Consider the following 9384-nt stretch of genomic DNA (forward strand, 5'->3'; position numbering starts at 1 on the left):
ACAAATATTTGTAACATCTAATTATTTTGATTACTATTATTATCATTATTATGAACACGATATAAAAGACGATTAAAAGCTATTAAACGAAACGATTAGGAAATAATGAGTAAGAGTATCATGATGAAATTAAAATATTATAAGATATTGATTTAGATAAAATTATCGTTCTTATTATTGTTATCATTACTATTATTATTAAAAGTATCGTTAGTATTAAAACTATCATTTTAATAAAAATTATCATTTTAATAGAAATGTCATTGTTACTATAAAATATCATTATTATTATTTTAAATAGAATTATTATTTTAAAGATAATATTAAAAATTATCGTAAATATTAAAGTTATCATAATTAGAATTATCGTTTTATCATAATATCATCTTAGTAATTATAAATATTGATATTTTTATAATAATAATTATTATTACAAAATAATACAACTTTTACTTACTATCATTATAGATATTATTTTATCAAATAAATATGTGATACAAATATATTTTACTACGTGTAATAACTTACTTTAATAATACCTATCATATTATCTTTATGATATTAAATAAACCCTATAAATTTTATTACTTAATATATATAAAAGTATATTTTATTACATAAATTTAATATAAAATTTTATTTATTAATAAATAAATTATATTATTACTCTAATAAATCTTTTAAAAATATTTAAAAATATAAAATGACGATATTTAAACTATATATTAATCATGTATAGATTTTTGGAAATTATTTTGAGTCAAATTTACTTTTGTTGACTTTTGCATATTAGTCTCGAGCATTAGGATTGTGATACACTATGACTTGACCTAATTAGTTAGACAAATATTGACCAACACATAATTATATATAATTAATTTAGGTTCGTGAATTCGAGACCAACCTTGCACTTGTTCAATGACGCTATATGTATTTTTACTACGAAATACAGTATGGTGAGTTTCATTTGCCTTTTTACCCTTTATATTTTTGGGACTGAGAATACATGCGCTTTTATAAATGTTTGACGAAATAGACACAAGTAATTGAAACTACATTCTATGGTTGAATTATCAAAATCGAATATGCCCCTTTTTATTAAAGTCTGGTAATCTAAGAATTAGGAAACAGACACCCTAATTGACGCGAATCCTAAAGATTGATCTATTGGGCCTAACAAACCCCATCCAAAGTACCGGATGCTTTAGTACTTTGAAATTTATATCATGTCCGAAGGAGGATCCCGGAATGATAGGGGATATTCTTATATGTATCTAGTTAATGTCAGTTACCAGGTGTTCACCATATGAATGATTATTTTTGTCTCTATGCATGGGACGTATATTTATGAGAACTGGAAATTAAATTCTTGTGGTCTATTAAAATGATGGAAATAAATGATTATGATAAACTAATGAACTCACCAACCTTTTGGTTGACACTTTAAAGCATGTTTATTCTCAGGTGTTAAAGAAATCTTCCGCTGTGCATTTGCTCATTTTAAAGATATTACTTGGAGTCTTTCATAGCATATTTTGAAGAACGTTGCATTCGAGTCATTGAGTTCATCAAAGATTATTATTAAATCAATTTATAGTTGGATAATGGATATTATGAAATGGTATGCATGCCTGTCAATTTTCAATGTAAAGAAAGTTTGTCTTTTAAAAATGAATGCAATGTTTGTAAAATGTATCATATAGAGGTCAAATACCTCGTAATGTAATCAACTATCGTGAATCGTTTATAGTGTATATGAACGGGTCCTTTCATTACCAGGCTATAAAGGGGTGATATCCGGTGTACTCGTAACTCAATCGTAAAATGTTTTTAAGTACTTGTGTCTATTTCGTCAAACATTTATAAAAGCAGCGCATGTATTCTCAGTCCCAAAAATATATATTGCAAAAACATTTAAAAAGGGAGTAATGAAACTCACGATACAATATTTTGTAGTAAAAATATTCATACGACGATACTGAATAATGCAGGGTTGGCCTTGGATTCATGAACCTATATCATTCATATACATATTAAAACATATACTTGTAATCGAACAAATATATATTATTATTAGTGATTTAACTGTTATATTTATTAATTTATAAAGTTCATTATTTATGTATATATTTTCATTTTTGTACATAAAATTTTTAATATAATTAAATTGTGTATATTAAATATATCTTTATATGTAACCTTTAATTTTTATAATTATAATCTTAATCATGTCTCTTAAACTTTTATTTTCATAAATATAATTATTTTAGTAATACTAATATAGATATTACTGATAATAATAAAAATGATAGTTTTTAGGATTACAAAAAATAATTTTAGTAAAAATAATATTAATGATAATAACTTGTAGTTATAACTATACCTATAATGAAAATTCATAATAATAATATAAATGATAATATTTATAATAATAATACTACTAGCAGTAATAATACAATAATGATAACACTAATAATAATATTAGTAATGATAATACTAATAATTTTTAAGTGTTAACACTAGTAAAATGATAATATCATAAGTTACATTAATAATAATAATAATATAATTAATAATATTAACTAACATAATAATAGTAATTAATAATAATAATAATAATAATAATAATAATAATAATAATAATAATAATAATAATAATAATAATAATAATAATAATAATAATAATAATAATAATAATAATAATAGTAATAATAATAATAATAATAATAATAATAATAATAATAATAATAATAATAATAATAATAATAATAATAATAATAATAATAAAAGAAATGAAAACTACCTTAGAAATCGTTTTTAAAAAAAATGCACCATGCGGGGATCGAACCCGAGACCTCACGCTAACCCGACACTTTCCCTAACCATCCATCTGCCATCAGTTTTTCTGATTTATTCCCTCACCCAATATTATTTAACCCTTTCTGTTTATATCCCTTTTCCTTCATCTTCTTCAAAAATAAATTTTAATAACTAATAAATACATTATTAATAATATTAATACTAATTAATACTAATTACATTAATTATTAATAATAAGATATTTATAAATAAAAAAAAGGATAATCATATAATGATATTAATAATAACCAAAATGATAATTTTTAATAAGTTTTGTAATAATCATTAATAAGTATGATAATAATAATATTATTAATGATACAAATAATAATTTGTATTACTTTCTAAGAATATTTATAATAATAATGATTTTAATGACAATGATAATTATATATAAAAATAATAATCTTAATCAAAATTTTACTACTTATTATAAAATAAATAGTGATATTAACCATGATAGCAATAAAATTAGTAATTTAATGTATCTAATTTATATAATAATATTATTAATACTGATATTAACATTTACAATAAAAATGAAAGTAATACATTAATATAACAAATGTATTTTAACTTGTAATTTAATATATTAATATTACATATTACTAATTATGTAACATTTAATTTAATGTATATATAATATATATAATATTTATATCTATTATATTTATTCCAATATACATATTATAATAATTATTTATAGAAATCACATTTATATATAGCTTTAATTCAATAACCACTTTATTATTTTGTATCCTATTTATTTCAATCAATTAAATCATATATTAATTCAACTACATTTCAATTTAATGTTTATATAATATATTAAATTAAATTTCAATCAATTTAATGTTTATATAATATATTAGTTCAAAATTTTTTGAGACTCAACATTTTAGACTTTGCTTATCGTTTTGGAATCATAATAAGATTAAGTTTAAATTTGGTCAGAAATTTCCGGGTCGTCACAGTACCTACCCGTTAAAGAAATTTCGTCCCGAAATTTGATTAGGATCGTCATGGCTTACAATAAATATGTTTTCATCATACGAGTTGAAAATTTGGGTTTTATCATCATTGAGTAAAATAGATAAAACAATTTGATTTTGTGAAGAGTACGAGTGAAGCTATCACAAAAGTGTGAAATGAGTAAATGCAGGTTCGTTTTAACCGATGACGTAGTCACGGTTGATTTTTCGGACTTTAAGGGATTTAGAGGAAATCTTCGCAATAAGATTTGATTCTTCGGTAATTAAGGAAATTAGAATCCTCTTTGGTTAAATGCGATAATTTGTCCTGATTGCTCTGTCTGGTACTTCACTATAAATCCACTCCTTTCATTTCCTTATTTCCACAGCTCACACCTTCTATTCTTTCTCCCTCAATTCATACTTTAAAGCATTAGTCAATATGCTCCATCCGGTTCTAATCCTTGATATACTCCTAACTCTTATATCCGTCATTCCTTTTTTTCATCTGCCGCCAGAAGAATCTATTCACTTCTACTATGCTCTTGGTTTTATAGTGTTTTAGTTCTCCCGTATCTTTTCGTTGCAGTACATGTTGACAGACACGATTTGTAATTTATGTATTGTCGTCGGGCCTTATATCTTTCCTTATTTTTCGGAGTCCCTGCTCCTGTTTTTCCATAATCATTGACATTTATGGTTAACGATCTTTTCTGTTTGCTGCGATTTATACCCCCTTTCTATTTTGTAGCTTCATACTTTTGTTTTCTTTTCGCAATTAATGGTCCAGAATTCGTAGGTATGGAGTTTCAAATTATCATATTATACAAAGTAGAAAGGAAAGGTAGTAGCACAATTTAATTTTTCAAATTACCAGAATATTCGAAAAAGACTGAATCATCAAGAAAATATTTTCTTGATATTTTTAGAGGTTAAATAGAATACAAGAGTCGTGTAACATGGCACATGATGACGATATGGTCTGTGAATCATCATGTCCCATTAGAAACTCAGAATGACTTACTGTAATATAATCACGTTGATCAAGTATCATTATATTATACTAACTCATGCTTCAGTTCCCAACACTACTCCAATAACATTCATATTTTAAGTTCGAAATTTTTAGAATTTAGAAACTAAAACTGTTTCCTTTCTGATGTAACACTGATATCGCGAAGAGATAAATGATTTTAGATAAAAATAGTTACGAAAATATTTTCAGAAATATCGAGGATATTTATAATGAAAGATACGATGATATCTTAGAATTTCTAATATCAACAGATGATGAAGAAAATTTGTCCGTAAGGGTTCAAAGTCAGGAGTAAGGTATTCGTTAATGACTTCAGCAGACACTGGATCATTTGGATTCTTTGAAGGCAGGTTTAGTATTTATGGTTTGCCCACAGCCTCCTTCATGGTTTGCTCAATCCATTTTTCAGTTTCAAACTTTTTCTGAGCTTTGCCAACACACTATTCTTTATCATCAAACTTTTGACTGTTACGGTTGTCTACAGTTTCTGCTACTTCATTCAGCGTTTTCAAAATTCAGAGTATTGATTCGTAAGCTGGAGTGCTTTTTCAGAGATTTCTGTATTGAAGTACATAATTCTAGGAGATAAACGTTATATGTATATATAACTGTTGCCGTATAAACGCTGCGAGATTTCGAAATAATGATTGATGGTTCTCGGTTCTTGATATCATTACAAGATGCGGATGAGTATATGATAGGGTTTTAATGAATCAATATGGTAGTTTTTTAGAGAGGTTTAAATCAAAGAGCAATGAAGTTGATGGTAAGTTTACTGCTAATGTGGCGGAATATAAAAGGTTCCTCGGTAATAATGATGGAAAGGGTACTCGTATATATCAAAGTTAGAATAGAGTTACTCTGGAGGAAAAGTCGAAGTTGTCTTGCTGGAGCTGTGACAAAATTTGTTACTTTGAAAGGGATTACCAAGTTATTTTGGGTAATAATAATTCTTACAGAATCTGATACGGATTCGTGTTAAACTTTTACTTAGTTTCCGAGAGTTTTTCAGGTGCATGATTATTGCTTAAATCTTTCTTCTCGTAGATGAAGTGCGGTTGATTCAACCTCTCGATTGAGGTGTTTTCAAGAATTATGAAAGGTTTGAACGCAGATTGTAATCGTCAAGATACGAATGAGGTTTAAGATGAAATCAAGTGGCAAACTAAAAAGAAATGTTTAGTTTCTTATGTTATAATCAATTTTTTAATTCATTTAAATTGTCTAATGTTAGTGGTCCACTGTTAATAGTCCACAGTTAGTAATTCAGTAATTCATATGTAGTTTAATATATAATATTCGAATTAATTAATACGTATCGTGACCCATTGTATACATGTCTCAGACTCGATCACAACTCAAAGTATATATATTATTTTAGAATCAACCTCGACCCTGTATAGCTAACTCGAGCATTACCGCATATAGAGTTTCTATGGTTATTCCAAATAATATATATATATATATATATATGAAGTCGATATGATATGTCAAAACATTGTATATGTGTCCCGATTTATCCGACGATATTTAAAGTACGTAAAATAAATAACAGAAATTTAAATGACGATAAATAAAATTGCGAGAATTAAAATTGCGATAAATAAATTTCGATAAATAAAATGTAATAAGAAATTAACAGTTAGCTAGGAACAGTTAGCTAGGATTTTGTTAGCGTGAAATCTTAACAAAATTTCTCATAGTTAATTTGTTTGTTTCTAACAAATTTTATTTTGTCCAATGTTATCTTCATTATGCCACTTTTTGGATTCTGATAAGTCAAAATCCAATTATGAAATTGAATTTGAATGAAAATAGTTGTTTTTTGGTGAACAGATATGTATATGTGTGGATTTGAGCAGTATTGTTAATGACTGCTGAATCTGAATTGGAGAATGTACAGTGTAAATTATTAATGTGAAATCTAAATATTCCTCGGGTATTACCTACCCGTTAAAATATTTTCACCATTAACAGTTTGTACAAAAGAATTTTTAATTACAATCTTTATGAAAACATATATACATATATATTTTCTTCAGATATAATCATGGATTTAATGAGTTAATATGATATTAATCTCATTTGCTTTTCGGTTTGAGCTAGAATAAATAACCTCTAAGACTTTGGAGATTACATAATTGCTACAGAATGTTTCTCCAATGATGTTATAGTTTAATACTTCATCGGTTGTTGTTGTTGGTAATCCTTGGTATCTATAGTGCGTATGACGTTGATGTTCGAGATACAGATTGTAATGTTGAGGTGTGGGATGCGAATGTTGTTGTTGGTGGTGGTGATGGTACTGTTGGTGTTGTTGATGGTGGTACTGTTGCTGCCTATGCTGCTGCTGGTGCTTGTAACCTTTGCACCATATTCTCCAAAGCCACTACCCGAGCGCGAAGTTTGTTGAATTCTTCTATTACACCTGGTTGATTGTTGGTTCGTACGAGCGGTTGTATAAGATCTAAGATTTGAGATAGTATATAATCGTGACGAGATACTCTGGAAATGAGAGAGAAAATGGTGTTTCAGACAGCTTCGCCGGTAAGTGCTTCAGGTTCTTCGCTAAGAGGGGAATTCGGTTGGTGGAAAGGATCACCTTCTTCTCGTCCACATCGGTTAAGTTGACTACGAACCCATCCCCAATTCATCCAGAATTGAAGATGACTAATTGGTTGATCCATTTCGTTTACACTGCTTTCGGAGCTTAGGTGAATATCTGTTGAGTCCCCAAAATAATTAAGGATTTAATTATGACAAAACAATATTTATTTGCACTAAAGTGTTATGTGCAGCCAGCACAAGTTTGTTTATGTATAGTCAGCTAATATAGCTGTGTCGAGTGTTTAGTATGCTGCCTAGTCTATCAGCACAAGGTAGAAATGTATTCTTCGAATCAGCACAGGATGTGCACCCAGCAAATCAAGAATATCAAGTGACTCAGCATATGAAGAACCAGTAAGTCTGGATATCAGCATACAACACAAGACAGCCATGCTCCATTACAAGCATGGTAGTTTCCCAGAGTGGTCTACATCAACGCACTATTCAACAGAAGTCGAAGACAAAGTTGAACAGAAAAGGACAGGAGTCGGCGGCTGACAAGTGACCTTACAAGACCACGTGGGAATGCAGAAGTGGAACGCATGTGCAGACATGTGTTATACTTTATTCATACCTAGGGAACACAACATTCCATTTGTTTAAATCAAATGGTAGTGCCAAACCGAATTGGTGTGTTCCTGCAAATAGCTACCTAAGAGGAAAGAAGGAGAGCACGCCTTCTGACACAATTGTCCCCACAAGTACAAGGCATCCAATGTACTAGTGGACAATAGATTAATTACACGGTTAATAGAACTACTATATATATTGTTGTATCCACTATTGTAAAAACTAGTGGTGTGGGTTTATCTGTTAGAGTCCAAACCGTGTAATAGATTTAGTCTATCTCTTAGCTATAATCTAGGTAATCTGTATCAACCAACTATCATTTCCGCCAAGGATAGTTGTGATTCTTTCTGATTTAATCAATAAAGAATAACCGTTGAAAATTACCTGTGACTCTATCTTATTTACTACAGAATACGAAACGTGTTTAACTGACTAGTTAATTAAGAAAAGAATTGTATTCACCCCCCCCCCCTACAATACTCCTGTTGTTATTAAGGGACCAACAACTGGTATCAGAGCGTCAGTCTCGATAATTAATATCTTGGATCTGAATTCTCTTATGGCTTCGTATTCAAACTCAGCTTATCTTGAGAATGGCTCGTCTAACAGACCACCTAAGTTTGATGAAGATGAGTATGAAACCTGGAAGGCAAGGTTCATGCTCCATCTTGAGTCTGTGGATTCACTCATGCCTGGAATTGCCAAAGATGGCCCTTTCGTTCCCACTGAGACAGTTGGTAGTGTACCAGCAACAGCTGACACTCCTGCCATCCCTGGCAGAGAGGTTATTCTCACTCCCTCTAGATGGGATGATGAGGATAAACGTCGAGTTGGTCTTGACCCTAAAATCAGAACCCTGTTAGCCATAACTTTGCCTAACCCACTGTTCAAACTGATCAAGGGAAAAGAAAATGCTAAGCTTATGCTTGACTACCTAGATGTCACCTATGAGGGTATGGGAGAAGTTAGGCAGAACAGGATGATTGCTCTTAAAAGAGAATATGAAATGTTCTTTGCCTATAAGAATGAAACCCTTAAGCAAACCTTCATTAGGTTTAACTCTTTGATAGCAGACCTGACCACTTTAAATGTGACCTACACTGAATTTGAACAAGTGAACAAATTCATTGATGCACTGCCATGTAAATGGAAACCTGTTACTGACCCATTAAGAACCACACAGACCCTAAAGAACTTTAACCTGTCTTCTCTCTACAGTTCCCTTTGGAATCATGAGAAGGCAGAAGCCAAGTTTGAACTTAACATGAAAGAAAACTTTAGGTCTGCCCCCACCACTTCAAAATCATCTAAAAATGATGATGCTGCTCTTATTGCTGCTGC

Source organism: Rutidosis leptorrhynchoides, chromosome 9 (genome assembly GCF_046630445.1).
Source record: "Rutidosis leptorrhynchoides isolate AG116_Rl617_1_P2 chromosome 9, CSIRO_AGI_Rlap_v1, whole genome shotgun sequence".
Lineage (NCBI taxonomy): Eukaryota > Viridiplantae > Streptophyta > Magnoliopsida > Asterales > Asteraceae > Rutidosis > Rutidosis leptorrhynchoides.